The 17,154-nt window shown below is 44.6% G+C and overlaps 1 long non-coding RNA gene and 1 pseudogene across 1 annotated transcript in view; both read right to left on the reverse strand.

Moving 5' to 3' along the window:
- Positions 1-17,154, reverse strand: part of LOC136648328 (uncharacterized) — a 143,054-nt gene that overhangs the window by 34,629 nt on the left and 91,271 nt on the right. The gene's annotated exons all lie outside the window — the stretch shown is intronic.
- Positions 10,401-10,517, reverse strand: LOC136638186 (5S ribosomal RNA; annotated as a pseudogene).

The raw sequence follows: 17,154 nt of genomic DNA on the forward strand, positions 1-17,154 counted from the left end.
TGAGTCTGCAGGATCTCTCTTTCAAGTTCCTGAGGCAGCAGCCCTTCCATAGTAGCACCCTCTCAACTCTTCAGAACCTAGCAATTTCAGTCCAGGCAATCAGTTCATTAATCAGTTAGTTAATCCACAAGTCAGTCCTCCACTTCTTCATGCGTCCACCAGTCCGTTGGTCAGGTTGAAAGTTAATCAGTCCAAAAGTCCAGTAAGTCAATAGCTGCTCCATTGGTTTGCTAGAAGAGTCATGGGTCAGTTCGTGAGATAACAGCCAGCAAGTCAGTTAGCTGGAGAGTCAGTTTGATAACCAGAGCAGTGAGTCAATCCATAAATTAACAAGCCAGTAGGTCAGTTAGACAAATGTCAGTCCATTTAGCCAGAAAGACTCCTCTCTCTCTCCAACTACAACTCACAAACTCTTCCTGCCTCAGGTGCTGCAAAAATCCCTGAAGACCTTGTTGCCTCTAGTGGTTACAGCTGTGCAGCACACCCTCTGCTGAAAGCCCAGGCCTTAACCCTGTGTTCTCCAGATTCACCAGAGCAAAGGGCCACTGTTGACACCACATCCTATCTCCTCGCAATATCTTCCACAATTCCAATACATTCGTAATATCACCCAATTTCACAATTACCTGGTTTAAAAGATGAATTTAAAGGACTAGATTGTAATCTGAACGAAAGGTGAACTCCCATGTTCCAGTAACTGAATTATAAGAAAAACAGGAGGCCAGAAAACCATGAATTCCATCCATGTGTCTGCCCAATTTAGCATCACCATGGTCTGTGTCACTTCAAAAAAGCAAAAGAGGAAGAGATCCCTGTAACAATCTTGTAATTTGAGCACTTCCTGTTCTTCTTGACTGACTTAGGGCACAATCCTTGACTTGGGCTGCCGCAAGTTCCTTGTGCTGGGCCAGGAGGATCGCAAAGATGCCATAAGGCACATTTGCGCCTCCTCGGGAGGAAGCCGGGCTGGCGCTCCAAGAAGCGATGGCCTGTGGAGGCTGACAGAAGCCTCCACGCTGGCTTCCTCCAAGTGCCTTGCGATGGCATGGCTGCGCCAACAAAAGGCTCTGAGGTAGGTGGGGGGGCAGGGAGTTTTGCCAGTTATGCTGGATCCCAACCTGCGTTCCTGGGGAAAAACAGAGCGGCTCCAAGCCACTTCAGTCTCCTAGGACTTGTGCCACCTCAAGAGATGGTGCAAGTCCGAGGAGACCCACAGGGGCCAGTGGTCCTTACCCAGATGTAAGGGGAAATGCTTCCCCTTGCCTCTGACCGAGACGCTTATGGCCCCTATCCTTCACTGGATACAGGTCAAGCCTCTTGACTTGCCTGTTCCAGCGTAGGATAGGACTGCACCCTTGCTTGTGTGGAGCTGCTGTACCCATGACAGGAGCAGACAAGAGGGAGGCCTTTATTTCTTCCCACCCTGCCCCCTCTCTCTTCCTCTTCCCTCCTTACATATGGTACATTGCTAACTATTACTTCCTGTCACACTTGTTTTCTATGTGAATCTGGTATCTTTCCATTTTGATCTGGAGCATTCCTTCATAAGAGCATTTGCCCACAACCTAAAGTGGTGCAGTCCAGACACAGGTTTGCCACCTCAGGGAGGGCCTCATCATTCAAGCTACAAAAATAAAAACAATCTAATTCCATAAGTACAAAAACAAGAAAATACAGACCATGGCTCAACTCTTTTGCAATGCAGTGAAAGCCACAACGCTTTTAAATGGACCTATGTACAGCTGTCTCTTATTATTTTATTCAGTTAAGCAACAATGAAAAAATGTGCACATGGCCAAATGTCCATATTTAAAAACCTGCAGTTTCTTTCTAACAAATGGTTTAAGTTCCTTCAAGTTACGTGCATGTATTTGGAGAAGTTATTCAATACACTCTTTTTTCCATTTCTTATCCCTGTCGAGGGCACTTGGATTCAGCATGGGAGTGTTCACAATCAAAAACTTTAATATGTAAAAATCCCAAAGTTTGGCCACATTATGACATTCCTGAGCAAACAGAGAACCAACCTAAAACAAAGGCTGTGATGAATAGTGTCTTGTTACACTTCACTGGGATGCAGGAAAGGCTCTGCTCTGTGGTTGCATCCAGATTATAGAATTCCCTTCTTGTGGGCTCACTTTGCCCCCACTCTGATGTCCTTCCTCCACTGGTCAAAACTTCTCCTATTTCCTACTGCCACTCCTACTCCTACTTCCACTTATAGACTATGTGGAGATGTTCTAATTGTGGTGCTTCTGCGATCAAGACCATCAGACAGAAAAGCATGGTTCTCATAAGCTGTGAATGATTTTTTAGCTGCTCCGACAGCCACATTCTGTCATCCCCCCCGGTTATACAGTACAGTCGGACCCCAATATCTACAGGGGTTCTGTTCCGGAAGCTCCACAGATAGTGGAATCCACAGATACCAGAGTCCAAGTTTAAATGCCTTCAAAAATAAAAAAAGTGCAAAACATAAGAACATAAGAACATAAGAACAGCCCCACTGGATCAGGCCATAGGCCCATCTAGTCCAGCTTCCTGTACCTCACAGCGGCCCACCAAATGCCCCAGGGAGCACACCAGATAACAAGAGACCTCATCCTGGTGCCCTCCCTTGCATCTGGCATTCTGACATAACCCATTTCTAAAATCAGGAGGTTGCGCATACACATCATGGCTTGTACCCCATAATGGATTTTTCCTCCAGAAACTTATCCAATCCCCTTTTAAAGGCGTCTAGGGTAGACGCCAGCACCACATCCTGTGGCAAGGAGTTTCACAGACCGACCACATGCTGAGTAAAGAAATATTTTCTTTTGTCTGTCCTAACCCGCCCAACACTCAATTTGAGTGGATGTCCCCTGGTTCTGGTATTATGTGAGAGTGTAAAGAGCATCTCCCTATCCACTCTGTCCATCCCCTGCATAATTTTGTATGTCTCAATCATGTCCCCCCTCAGGCGTCTCTTTTCTAGGCTGAAGAGGCCCAAACGCCATAGCCTTTCCTCATAAGGAAGGTGCCCCAGCCCCGTAATCATCTTAGTCGCTCTCTTTTGCACCTTTTCCATTTCCACTATGTCTTTTTTGAGATGCGGCGACCAGAACTGGACACAATACTCCAGGTGTGGCCTTACCATAGATTTGTACAACGGCATTATAATACTAGCCATTTTGTTCTCAATACCCTTCCTAATGATCCCAAGCATAGAACTGGCCTTCTTCACTGCCGCCGCACATTGGGTCGACACTTTCATCGACCTGTCCACCACCACCCCAAGAGCTCTCTCCTGATCTGTCACAGACAACTCAGAACCCATCAGCCTATAGCTAAAGTTTTGATTTTTTGCCCCAATGTGCATGACTTTACACTTACTGACTTTGAAGCGCATCTGCCATTTTGCTGCCCCTTCTGCCAGTCTGGAGAGATCCTTCTGGAGCTCCTCACAATCACTTCTGGTCTTCACCACTCGGAAAAGTTTGGTGTCGTCTGCAAACTTAGCCACTTCACTGCTCAACCCTGTCTCCAGGTCATTTATGAAGAGGTTGAAAAGCACCGGTCCCAGGACAGATCCTTGGGGCGCACCGCTTCTCACCTCTCTCCATTGTGAAAATTGCCCATTGACACCCACTCTCTGCTTCCTGGCCTCCAACCAGTTCTCAATCCACGAGAGGACCTGTCCTCTAATTCCCTGACTGTGGAGTTTTTTCAGTAGTCCTCCTACTGCAGCAAGACCAAACAGCACCATTTCCAAGCCCAAGTAGCTTTTTTTTTTTAGCCCTGAAAGACCCACTTCCAGTTCACACAAAGCTCATCAAGCTTGGAAATGGTATGGTTTAGTTGTGAAGCAACAGAAGACCCAATTTTTGGACTTTTCTGTTCTTAACAGCATGTAGGACCCTGGTATCCACTGGCTGTGAGTACTAGGTTTTCCTGGAAGAAGCACTCATGCACAGTATAGGAACTTCTATCCTCCTCTCTCTAATTACCTTTAAACTAAATTCCCATGACAAGTGTTTTCAGGACATCCTGATTCTCTTCTGGGAGCCAAATCCCAGGGCATCATGCATCATTTGCTAATCTCCACAACACATTCCCTGTCTACTTTCATGTCTCTATCCTTCCCCCCCACCCCCAGTTACAGATAAAATAAATTTCAATTCCTTTCATATGCCTAGAAGCTTGCTTGGTCAATATAGAAGCTTGCTTTGTCAATTTCAACACACTGTCTTCCTTTCTGATTTTTCAGCAGCACAGCAGTTTGACATCTACTTCCCCTTTGCTTAACCTTGACACCCTCCACTTTATCTAAAAAAAGACAAACCCACCAGTGGGTTGTGTCCCAATTTTTGGTGGGTCGTGGTTCCCTGCAACCAGAAAGCTGCAAAGTAAAATGGTGTGTGACCTGGAAATCACTTACAGCTCATGCCAACACATGATCTGTTTCATTGGCCGTGTCACACTGCTTACTGGTCCAAAAATTGGGTCACAACCCACTGTTTGAAAACTATGGCACAATGCAGCCAGTGAAGCAGGTCGCGTGCTGGTGGAACCTGGAAGCGATTTCTGGGTTGTGTGCCATTTTACTGCACAGCTTCCTGGGCTCTGCATGCTCCAGATCCACAGTGGACAATGCAGTGGGTTGCCAAGTGTTGTCAGTGTATTCTTCTTGTGGGCAGTGACAGAAGTGAAGTCACAGCTTTAAAAGGCCATAGTATACACTTTCTTATAACCAACAGGGCAAAGTCATGAAGACGGCAAGGCTGCTCCTAATTCTAATTCTCTCATGCCATAAAAGCAGCTTCAGGCACCTTAACAACACAGGAAGAAAAGCACAAGCAACCTTCCTTAAGGTGCATCAGATGCGATCCTGAAAAAAAAGAACTTGCAGGGTTTCAGTGCAGAAACTGCTTCCAAAACTGGGACTTGCACAGTTAAACTCGGTCTTTTCCTTACACTGTGCCAGGAATGTGGAATGCATCACACTTGCTCTTCTGCTCCTTGGTTGCTTGTTTTGGTTTGCTCTCAAAGGGGCACGTGAAGAGGATTGGTGTTCTTGAGAACAGTCCATGTTACCATTCTCCTTGCTTGCCTAGCATGATGTTGCCAGATAAATAGTTTACATTAATCATGCATGTGCTTTGCCCTCCAAATTCTCTCTCTCTCTCTCCCCCTCTCTCCACAAGACAATTTCAGCTAAGTCTGGAGTAACTCTGCACAGTGAGAGTAACTGCACTTATGTCATTACCACAGACAAAATGTTGGCTCGGTAACTTTTAGAAAATGAAAATTGCTTTCAGCTATGACGACTATTCATACTCACATGTGCACACAGGAGGAGGAGGAGGAGGTAACAAAAGAATGGCTAAAAGAACTGCCGAAATGGCCAAGGAATGGAAATAGATGAAAGCTTTTGCAAAGGCCTCAAATTAGATTAAAACGATGACAAATGGAGGTGCAGCTCTGGGTCATGCCCCTTTTAATAACAGGATCCAAGAGCTCTCCAACATTTGGTTTCTGTCAGGAACGTGGGATCCTTCTGGTCTCTTGTGACTGAGGTTTTTCATCATGCTTTGCTGAAAGGATAAAGGAGAGAAACTAAACAGGATAATTCCCACATTCTGCCGGGTGACTCATTTCCCTTATGCTTTTCAAAAGCTGCCTTAACAGGCCAAGGGGAGCCATGCTGACAAAGCAGAGGAAGTGCACTTTTTGGGGGGAGGGTAGAGTTTCACAGGGTGCCTGGTTCAAACATGCGTTGTCACTTCAGAGAACACCTGCAGCCCAGTTCAGGAACTGTCTGGCAAACACAGCCTGCCGGTTCAGCTGGTCCTTCTGCAGCACACAGAAGGTTGGTTTGCTTGAAGGACTTTGCACCATCCATCCGGCTAGCCGGACAAAGCCTTTGACTGCCGTCCAAACCAATACACTTCTGTCTCTTTGATAATGTGGAAGGAGGTGCTGACTGAATTAATGAAGCTGCTCAATGCAGAACTGGTCTTATATGGTAAAGAGCCTGTCATGATCGCAGGGAGGAAAGAAACAGAATAATGCTGATGGAACAAAATGTAGCGATGCTGTCGAGGGAGGTGGTAGCTGCAGCATTAACACAAGCCAAGTAGCAGCCAACATATCATCACTGCTGGCTTGGATTGGGGGGGGGGGAGGCAAGGCCCTTGTAAAGATCTGGAGCACAAGGACACACTCTGTGGTAGCACTAAGAATAAAACATCCGAGGGGACTCCTCTTGTCACCTGGAAATGTCGAAAACATTGCGCCTGACTGTCCTGCATTATCTAACATATTCCAGCTTTTATATTCTTGTGTTGTGGTCCTCTGTTAATATTGATAGATGCAGATCAAAAACGTGCCCTGTGATGTATGAGAAGAGTACCAAGTGTGACTTATGTGTGGGTACACCAGTTTCCTGCCTTCAGTCATATCATCTCGGGATGTGATCTTGTCCAATCACATAACTACAGTGGGATTTGTTAGAAAAGAGCAGGCTTTTCAAAGGAAAAGCCAGGGACTGTGGGAATCGGTGCTGGTGATCCATTGTACTGAACCCTTCATTGGATAATGTGTCACAAGCAGAGACCCCTTTTTCAAAAACAGTAAACATGCTTTACTGGACTACCAGATGAAGCCTGAATGTCAGGCAGCACTTTCAGGTGTGGTGGTAGAAGAATGCAGTACAACTGCCGCCCCAAAGCCCAAGTTCCTGCAGGATGATGCTCCACCTGTCTGTCAGCCCAATCCTATCCAGGATTGGGCCAGCACGTGTAGGGGTTTACCACAGTGGAACAGAGTTCTACTGTCATAAAATGGCTTTCTGTGGCTTATACAGTGCACTGCTGCGGCCATTTGTATATGCTGCTGCAAGTGGCAGTGGTACAGGAGGCCGGCTGCCAGACTAGCACAGGTAGGTGCAACATCAGCAAGGGTGGAACAGGGCAGGGAGGGGGAGGAGCAAGGCTTGTCTTCAGCAGGGTGGAAGGCAGGGAGGGGGGCAGATCAGGAGCAGTATCAGTGGTACACACCAGTATACTAACCCCATCTGTCTCCCTTACCACCATCATTACACGCCTCTGACTTCCGTAATTCTGAAGTGCAGTTTCATGGCAGCAGTGGAGGCTTTCCCTGGGGTACGTGAAGAGACCTTTCCAACTGCCCCCCTCCAGATGCAGGGGGCATTCTGTTGGTATGGCTGCAAAGGCAGGGAGGATTTCAGTAGGACTGGGTTGTGTGCCATGCACCACTTCTTCTCCCCAACCAAGCTCAACCTTGCCTCATGGCTGCACTGGCCCTGAGTTTGGGACAGTTGCAGGCTGTATCCAGAGTATGCAGAGGCTATAGTAACTCAAAAGATACTTGCCTAATCCCTCTTGGAAAATTACTTCTTGCTATCAGTTAGTTAGCTTTCCAACAGTTAATAAGCTGGGTGAGGAGGATTGTAATATGCTATAAGCGCTCTCTCTCTCTCATAGCAAGCTTCCTTAAAAATCAAAAGTGCTTGCGTATATTTTCCAAACAGAAACTGCGTTCTTCCTGGACCTGAATTAAGCATTTTTTTTCCAAAAGGGTAGGTGGGATAACATGAGGCCTTGCCATACTCTGAAGGACTCCATTAAAGGTGTTTACTACACAAGTCATCAATGGCTGGGACTGGGTGCTATGTGGGAAACAGGGGGCCTTCAACTCTGAGCTGCTCTTATAACACTAATACAGGGGTACATGGAAATTGGCAGAAGAGAACTGGTTGGGTAAGAAAGGATGCTTAACCCTTCTTCTACAGAATTATTTTCCATTCCATCCCTACCCTGGTTAATTTAATCAAGTTTTTCCATATGAAACTCTGAAACCAGTACAGTATAAGTCTGACTAGGTGCAAAATGGCCACAGGAGGGCTCTTGAAGGAGAGAAAAGGTGGGCACAGGAGAAGTTAAGCATTCCTGCCCACAAAAGCCCTCTACAGACATTCTATGCATGGATAATGAAGACATGGCTGGTGGGGAGCAAAAACATGCCAGCAAGTCCCACCCCAACACTTTATTTATATTTATGCCCCACCCTCTCATACATTCATGATTCTCCATAGTTACAATGTTGAAAAAGGGGGAAGTGGCTTACTATCTTTGTCACCCTGGCCAAGGGTTGCACTCATGGGAAGAAAGTCTTTCCACATTCAGCGATCTGGTTGTTGTTGCAGACAAATGCTGAACATGTGGGAGGGCAGGATTCGGGGATTGCACTGGGGAGGGGGGGAGGGCTTTATGCCTCCCCCTGACCATACATTCATTAGCCATACATATGTCATCTGTGCAAGACATGATTCTTCCCTGGAAGTGTATCTCCATCCCATGTTTGTTAAGATCATGCATGTAGCTCTGTTCTAAATTGAACTGGCACATTCTAGGACAGTGATTTTCAACCTTTTTCATCTTGTGGCTCACTGACAAGGGACTAAAATGGTCAAGGCACACCACCAGGGTTTTGACAATTGGCAAGGCACACCATGCTGCCAGTGGAGGCTCACAACTCCCATTGGCCCTATTAATAAATGACCTTCCCCCAAATTCCTGTGGCACACCTGTAGACCTCTCACGGCACATCAGTGTGCCACTGCACAGTGATTGAAAATGGTTATTTTAGGAGGATTTCCTGCTACAGGTAGGTGGTTGGACTAGATGATTCTTCATGTCCCTTTCAACTCTATGTCTCTATGATTCTATGATTTAACAGCAATGGAAAAAGGAGTCTCATTCTGCCTTCCACTCAAAACAACACGAAGAAAATTAATTTTAAGGACCATTTGTGCTCTTAAACCTGCACCTCCTTAGGCAGGACCACTTTTCATTTGGAAAACCAGACTGAAAAGAAAAAAAAAATACACTGCACACAAAGTTTGCTGAAGCCTCATTTCTTTGACCTGCCCATTGATCACCTGAGCTCTTATGTTTGTTTCTGGTGAGTAAGATGGCTTACAGCCCAAGTTTCTGAACGCAATGGGCTTGCTTCTGAGTAATATGAATAACACCATTTTCAAACACCTCTAGTTACAGCCAAGAATCAGGGTACTTGAAAAAGTTCGGGTGTTCAAATTGTTTTTCTTTGTTCTTCCTTGATCTAGAAGACTTTCAAGTGATTCTTTGAATGAAAAGCTAAATGAAAAAATGTGGGTTTGGTGACAGTGAGCAATGCTAATCCGCTTCTGTTCATGCATTATGATATCAACAGCAGCTGTCACACTGACACAGATTAGGGGGCAAGGGATGCTGCTCAATTGAATTTGACTCCATTTCTAGGGGAGAACTACATGCATCTCCCAACAGGGGGTTCCCAGGACACAGATTAGGGAATGCGTTTATAAAAATAAAAAATAAAAACCAGCATACTGCACGGAATTTGCGTTTATCAAAATCAGTAACAGTAAACAAGTTTGCTTTTTAAGAACCTATTTTTTATTTATTGTAATAGACTACTACTACTACCACCACGGTCACCACCTCTCCAGTCTATATTCAGATTATCAGTGCAGGCAACAGACTGCTGGAGGCCTGGGTCAAAGCCTTCCACTGGGCCTTCCAAGCTTACCAACAGTGGCAAGCAGCCACTCCTCCTCCCCACCAGCCCCCACCAGCCCCCACAAGTCCCTGTTGTGATAAACTTCTGGGAGATTCTCCCATTTGTAGATAGGGTGCTAGGCACAGTGATAGCACAAGCAACTCAGCTGACTGGCACCCTCATTGACAACAACTCAGAGGACTCATTACTAGACTCATCGCTAGACCAGAGGACTGATGGGCAGAGGCCCTTGGCTGGTGCCTGACCTATTATGCCACACCTGTACATGGATGACAAACAGTAGAGTTTTCCAGACAACTTCACGTACTATGAAGCTCAGAGACAGAATTAGTAATGCAGGCGGAAACCGTTACCAAATGCCTCATTAAACAGAGGGAAACTTGTCAGGCAAGGATTCGCTTTTCATTTCTGATGCCCTGATGAGTTGGGAGTCAGTCCAAAGAAGACAAAACGCAGAAGTGATATGGGTTAATTAATTTGATCGTCACAGCAGGAAGCCCAGATGATACATTTTGCATCTGCTGAAAGGGAGGCACAGCATTCGCAAGGGGTTCAGGTTGCAATAATCAAGTCTGCTCATGATGAATACGTGCCTCGGCTCCATCAGCGAGTGGACAACACCTTACCCTGCAACAGTATCCAAGTGAAATAGCTACCAAAATGTACTTTTGGGGACAAGGATCAAGTGCAATTCTGACATTCCTTCCAGTCTACACATGCTGGCATCAAACTGTTTCCCAATGAACTGGAAAGCTTTACTTTGGAAAGCACTTGCAAATGGTTGGCAACCTTCAGTCTCGAAAGACTATGGTATAAGCCTACAGCACCTGGTATTCCCAGGTGGTCTCCCATCCAAGTACTAACCAGGCCTGACCCTGCTTAGCTTCCGAGATCAGACGAGATCGGGCATGTGGAAGGTAACAGTTGCTGTCACTCTGCTCCACTTGACAAGTAGCTGTCCTGCTCCGAAGGAGGCAAAGTTCAAGAGCACCCCAAAATCATTCTTGCCAGAAAGGGCTGCAGACTGAATACCAAAAGGTACCCACCCCAACATCGAAAGCAGAAAAAGAAGGGCAACACTATTTAGAAGAACCATGTGGAAGAACCTCTGGTTTTTAGATAAAGTGGATTAGAAAATCCTGTGTTGTCAAAGGAAAAGTGTTCTGGGGAAAATGGAGTCTACTGAAAAGAGAAGCGCATTCCTCTAATGCCTTAGTAAATGATCAGGCTGGATTCAAATGTGCTAGGAATCTTTCCGCAGTTAATGCCTATTTCTAAATTTCCGTTACTAATAGAAAACCTAGTTACATTTTATGCCTACATAGAGCCTTAACTGCAATGGGCCTTTCACTGTGCAACTGGTGCTCTCTCAGTTTCCTCTTTTTAAAGCTATTTTATTAGAACTGGCTGCTTTCTTATGTATTGTGTAAACATAAACTGCACTATACGATGTGAATAAGGGAATGGTCTGTATGGTAAGGCCTCTAATCATGCCACGTCCTTTGGCACTGTTTCGTTACAGTGCACGTCATCCTGGGCAATAAACTACTACAAGCCAAATAAGAACCATGCATTTTGGGGTCAAGCAATGCCGGTTTGCTATATTATCATTAGTGTTCCCTACAACACAGCTTCAGGTAGCACTCAGCCTTCCAGAAACAGATCCCCCATGTAACTATTCTTTTGCATCTTTTTAAATTGTGAGCCCTTTTGGGGCAGGGAGCCATTCATTATTTGATTTTGCTCTGTAAACCGCTTTGTGAACTTTTTGGTTGAAAAGCGGTATATAAATACTGTTGTTGTTGTTGTTGTTTCCTACAGCACGGCTTCAGGTAGCACTCAGCCTTCCAGGAACAGATCCCCCATGTAACTAGACGTATTACTGAACAGTTATTGTAATATACCACCATAGGCACTGTGCCAGTCATGATACACATGTACATGTCTTCTGCACCTACATCTCCGTGATTCAGCTCTGTGCACACAGAAGATTTCTACATCATGCTGGGTGCACATTATCCTTCTCTAGATGCCTGAGGATATTTGTCCTCAAAACGGCTATTTTCTTTTGATTAAAAGAAAACAAAAAGCCCTTAGATAAGAGGTCATTAAAAGAAATGGGCCTTGGGCATAAAAAGAAGCAATAGGCATTCTGCAAATATTGCTCCTATGTTCTGTGCAGAACAGGGTCTCTTGCCTGGCTGACTCTGGTGCTTTGTGCACTCAGAAAGCACAAGATGTAGAGCAACAACCCAGAATCACAGCACGAGTCTGTCATCCCAGTTCAGAAGCTAGGAGACATCTCCCAACTGCAGCGATAGGAAGAGAAGACAAGTGAGCCCATGCTGGGCTGTAATGTACTCTCACTAAGTTGCACAACAGGAACCAAGAGAGCAACTTATCTCCTTTTGCTAGAGTACAGAGAGCAAGCCAAGATTTTTAAGTCACATCAAATCATTTGACATCCTTGCATTTGACAGAAGTTATTCATAGAATCTGAATATTTAATTCAAGCCCTGGAGACAATTTTTTTATTAACATGCTTTTTGAGATGGCTAGTGCAAAAGAAAAAAAATCCTAACCTTTTATAGGTCATTACTTTTTTTTTTGTTTTTTGCTAGCCATTGTCCCCTGAGGTCCTAATCAATTACCACCCCATTTGTTGTATTCAATAAGAAGCCTGTGCCCAATTAATTCAAAGATGCATTAAACTGAAAGGCTTTAAGATTGAGATGAACGCATCTTCCTTTCTGTCATGTCTTATGGCTCATGAATTAAATTTAAAGAAATGTTAAAGGAATTGTCAATAGCACACTGCAGAAAGGTCAAAATGGGTTGGCTTTAATAAATGGGATTTTTGTGTGTGTGTTATTTCTCTATTATATTAGAATGCATTTTCCTCTATTGTCTTTTGCAAGTGGATGAGAACCATTTCCACTCATTAGCATGTCTGTAGCGCTGTCATAATTGAAACCTTTGCTGCACTGCTCAAGATTTCATACCTTCTTAGCCAACATTGTAGAATTTGATTTTTTTTTTCCTGCATCCCTCAGCTTGTGATTATAATTAAACAGTCTTTGCTTTTGATGTTGCGTCAGAGAGGTGAACTGTGTAGTGGTTAACTGGCTCATTAGAATGATTTGAGTCGACGCAGCCAAGATTTCTAATTCAGCAATAAATTCCTTTCCAGAACTGAGATTTCAGCCAGCTGGCTTGCAACATGTACAGAAGAATCTAGTCCCATGATCCAACACAAAGGCTCACATGTCCATTGGTTTCAATGGGCTTTGGCACACCTAACTCCGGGTTGGACTAAAGCCTCTTCTCTACAAGTTAACTTTCCCAAACTGCCTATTATGCTAAATACTTCTTGTTCTACTTTCAATCAGCGAAATGCCTGTACCTATATTTAATTCTACATATGGCAGATCCCACCCCAAAAGCTCAGAAAGCTCAGCATGTTTATTACACAGTCACCAATTACACTGACTGATTACCATCTTGCTACCTTTAAATTCAATCTTTTTACAGGTAATCAACAGTCAGTCTGAATTCAAAGGATTTCACTATTTCTAGAGTGCATCTAGACGGTACTGAACATGTCTCCAGAGGAAGATGATCAACCCATTTTTGCCTGGCCCACAGGGGTACATATTTGGTCCCTTTTGCATATATACAGTTGGGCAGAAATGGCTTAAAATTGTACTCCTTTGGGATCTTTGCTTGCTGCTAAGTAAGCTCAAGAAAGAGTTCCCAGTTGATCTTAAAAGACATGATGGAACACAGAGGAAGAAACATCGAACTCTGGCCATTTAGGGCATTGTTTGTGATCATCAGTACATTGAACTGAGCCCAGAAGGCAACAAGGAATCATGTCATTGCTTAAAATAGCTTCATGTCTTTTCCCAAAATACTGCCATGGTGGTTTGTAGTCAGAATTATTCCAGTCCTTTCTGGAGAAGCAAATCGAGACCTATCATCCTGCAGGGGAGGATGTCTGCAGCTGCAAGTCATGTTAGATGGCAATATGCCCAGTGCAGCAGGGATACTCTAATTTGAATATTTGAATCTAGGCAGAGCTGGCCTAAGACCTCCTGACACCTAAGGTGGCATGCCAAATGCTGCCCACTTACGCAATGGTATGCCAGCCCCTGCTCTTCCCACTAGCCCAGTACTCTCCTCTCTTCCACATTTCTTCCTCTTTTCTGTCTCATACTTCTTTTTCGATCCAGGGAATGGAATGATCCTCCATATTGCCTGAGAGCAAAACCATTAACAACATTATCCATACACCAAGAGTTCAAACTGGAACTGCTGTTTCCTATGGGGCTGCACAAGCCCAAGCCTGAACATCTTTTGAAAGTAGAGTTAAGAGCTTTCTGTGGGGCAAGCACTTGAGGACCAAGGTTAAGTAATGTAAGTATGAGGAGTGTGCGGGTATCAACATTTCTATTTTGTTTGTGTGGTATCAAGCCTGTGATTTTCAAATATGAAATTGCTCTTGTGGTCAATTTGCTCAACAAAATGCAAGGACAACTGTGACAAAAGGAATGGCTCACAATTAAACACTTTCCAGGGGTTCCCAGTTTATTTTCTAAAAGGGCTCTTATGCCTTTAACAGATGAATGCAAAGTAAAACTCTTGTCAGACGAAACTTTTTCCCATTGCTGCATTACCATGCCAGGAGATGTTTCACCTGCTCAACTTCTGCATGTTGCACAGCTATAAAAGAGGTCAACAAACCTATCCCTTCAGGTTGCAGCACAAGGAGGAAACCAGGTGCATAATTCACGCTGCCAGCTCCGTGGCTTCTTCTGCCTGCTACTACTGCTCTCACACATGGTTTGCACATCTGGAAGCAGTACTCAGCAGCCCAGTATTTAGCACACAGATCAAATGCTCCATTTGCTGGTCCTTACTGTACATTGCAGTGAGGGTCACACCCCAGTAATTGCAAGGCTTTGCTGCATGTACACATCTAGGGCTACATCTAAGAACCCGCCTGTAACTCTGGAATTACACCAGGTAACAGTCTTGTTTTCTTTGGCAGAAGTAAGAAATACGCAAGAACTTTACTGAGCAGAACATATGATGTACCATTCCCTAGAAGAACAACATACGTTCAGGGAAACCAGAGTCACCTGGTGAAAAGGGCCGGAAAAACCACAACGCGGCTTATTTCCACTCAAAGATGGGATGTACGCTTTCTGCATGAATTGTCAGCACCTGGAGAGAGAGCACTGCTTCACGCTTGGAAGCTCTTATATTCAAATTTGCTTATCAATGTAATAAAAGGAAGCATATTCACTGCCTTGATGACTGGGAAATGTTTTACTGGAAACAAATAAAACCAGGCAATCACGGCGTAAAATGGCCTCATACAATTTCATTCTCCAGTATTGCACATTTGTATTTTTATGGCATGAGTACAATTAGACAGTTATTTTTGCTTCAAGAGGCACCAGACTGGGGGGGGGGAACAGAGCAAGGACATGGAGTAGAGTACACATAGTCGACAGGTGGGAAAAACGACTGTTCAGTATTAGCTGTCATTTAAAACTACAATGAAATATAAAGAGAGATGGCTCGTTTGGTGAAAGGCAGTAACATCAGGGATATTCATCTACATATTGGTCAACTGAATACTAACAGGAGGGCTTGTTTAGGGCACAAGTCTTCAGCCCTGCTAACCCTGGGCCCACCTTTTGCTCCAGCCTATATGGAATCTATTTCTTCCATCTACCTTCAAGTCTCCCCCCCCCCCACACACCTTTTTGCCCACTCCATGCTCTTACTTTCTGGTTTCCTCTCCTCTTTGTCCTTTTTTTTTAAGAAACCCTTGTAAAGTCAAGAATACTAGGACAGTGTGACTGCTCTAATTTCAAGCCACCTTTGAAGGACTCCCTTCTAGTGTGGCACATCACCCAGCAGACAATCCAGCTGAAGGTCTGGAGCCACCAAATGGGAAGAGCTTTTTTTCTGAACATTGATATCCAGCAGAAAATAACATGGACACAACTTATTGCACACACCACCACTTCAAGTTCTCTCTCTCTCTCTCTCTCTCTCACACACACACACACACACACACACACACACACACACACACACACACACACACACTCCGTTCTCCTTTCACAGCTGCCTTCTGTGATACTACTCAATTTGGCATTGTTGACATCACTGGAGTGAAACAAATGCTACTGACTGGGTGACTAGATTGCAAAGGCAGGCAGGCAGGTTTCCGCACCTTGAAAACTGTGCAGGAGATGGAATTTCACCAGCTGCAACTTGTCTTGTAGGAAGTGAGAAAAGTTGTGCTATCTGCTAAAATTCCCTTTTCTATGCAGCAATAAAAGAGATAAGATTCCTGATCTCCACTATATCTGTTCACCCTTGATAAGCTCTGTTGATCAGGCACATGGCCCACAAGTACCGTCCATACACAATGGCAGATTTTATTCCAAATATAATTCCCTACTAAATTGCTCTACTGGTTATACAAACAGCATCCACCCCTTAACCCAGCAATTTTCAACCTTTCCCTTCTCATGGCATACTGACAAGGCACTAAAATTTTCAGGACACACCATCAGTTTTTTTGACACAAGGCACTTTGCACTGCCAGTGGGGGGGAGGAGCTTACTTCCCCCAATGGTCCTACTAATTAATGACCTAATGGTCCTACAAATAAATAACTTAAATCACCGGGACATGTGCTGCATCCTGCAGTTGGGTGGCACTCACGGAGGCCTCCTCAAAGTAAGGGAATGTTTGTTCCCTTCCCTCAGAGCTACATTGCCCTTATGTCAGTGCTGGATAGCACTGACATAAGGGGTTAGGATTGCACCCATAGATGAACAAGTCTTGCTGAGGGAGAATCAGCATGGCTTCTGTAAGGTTAAGTCTTGCCTCATGAACCTTTTAGAATTCTTTGAAAAGATGAACAGGCATATGGATGCAGATATTATACGTATATCTGAACTTTCGGAAAGTGTTTGACACAGTCCCTCATCAAAGGCTGCTTAGGAAACTCCACAGTCAGGGAATTAGAGGGCAGGTCCTCTCATGGATTAGGAACTAGCTGAGGACCAGGAAAGAGAGTGGGTGTCAATGGGTAATTTTCAAAATGGAGAGAGGTGAAAATTGGAGTGCCCCAAGGATCTGTCCTGGGAGTGGTACTTTTCAACCTGTTCATAAATGACCTGGAGACAGGGCTAAGTTGCGAGGTGGCCATGTTTTCAGATGACGCCAAACTTTTCCAAGTGCTAAAGACCAAAAGAGTTTGTGAAGAGCTCCAGAAGGATCTATCCAGACTGGCACAATGGGCGGCAAAATGGCAGATGCATTTCAATGTCAGTAAGTGTAAAGTCATGCACATTGGGGCAAAGAATCAAAACTTTACATATAAGCTAATGGGTTCTGAGCTGTCTGTGACAGATCAGGAAGAGATCTTGGGGTAGTGGTGGACAGCTCCATGAAAATGTTGACCCAATGTGCAGTGGCAGTGAAGAAGGCTAATTCCATGCTTGGGATCATTACAAAAGATATTGAGAACAAAACAGCTAT

This window comes from Tiliqua scincoides, chromosome 1 (genome assembly GCF_035046505.1).
Source record: "Tiliqua scincoides isolate rTilSci1 chromosome 1, rTilSci1.hap2, whole genome shotgun sequence".
Lineage (NCBI taxonomy): Eukaryota > Metazoa > Chordata > Lepidosauria > Squamata > Scincidae > Tiliqua > Tiliqua scincoides.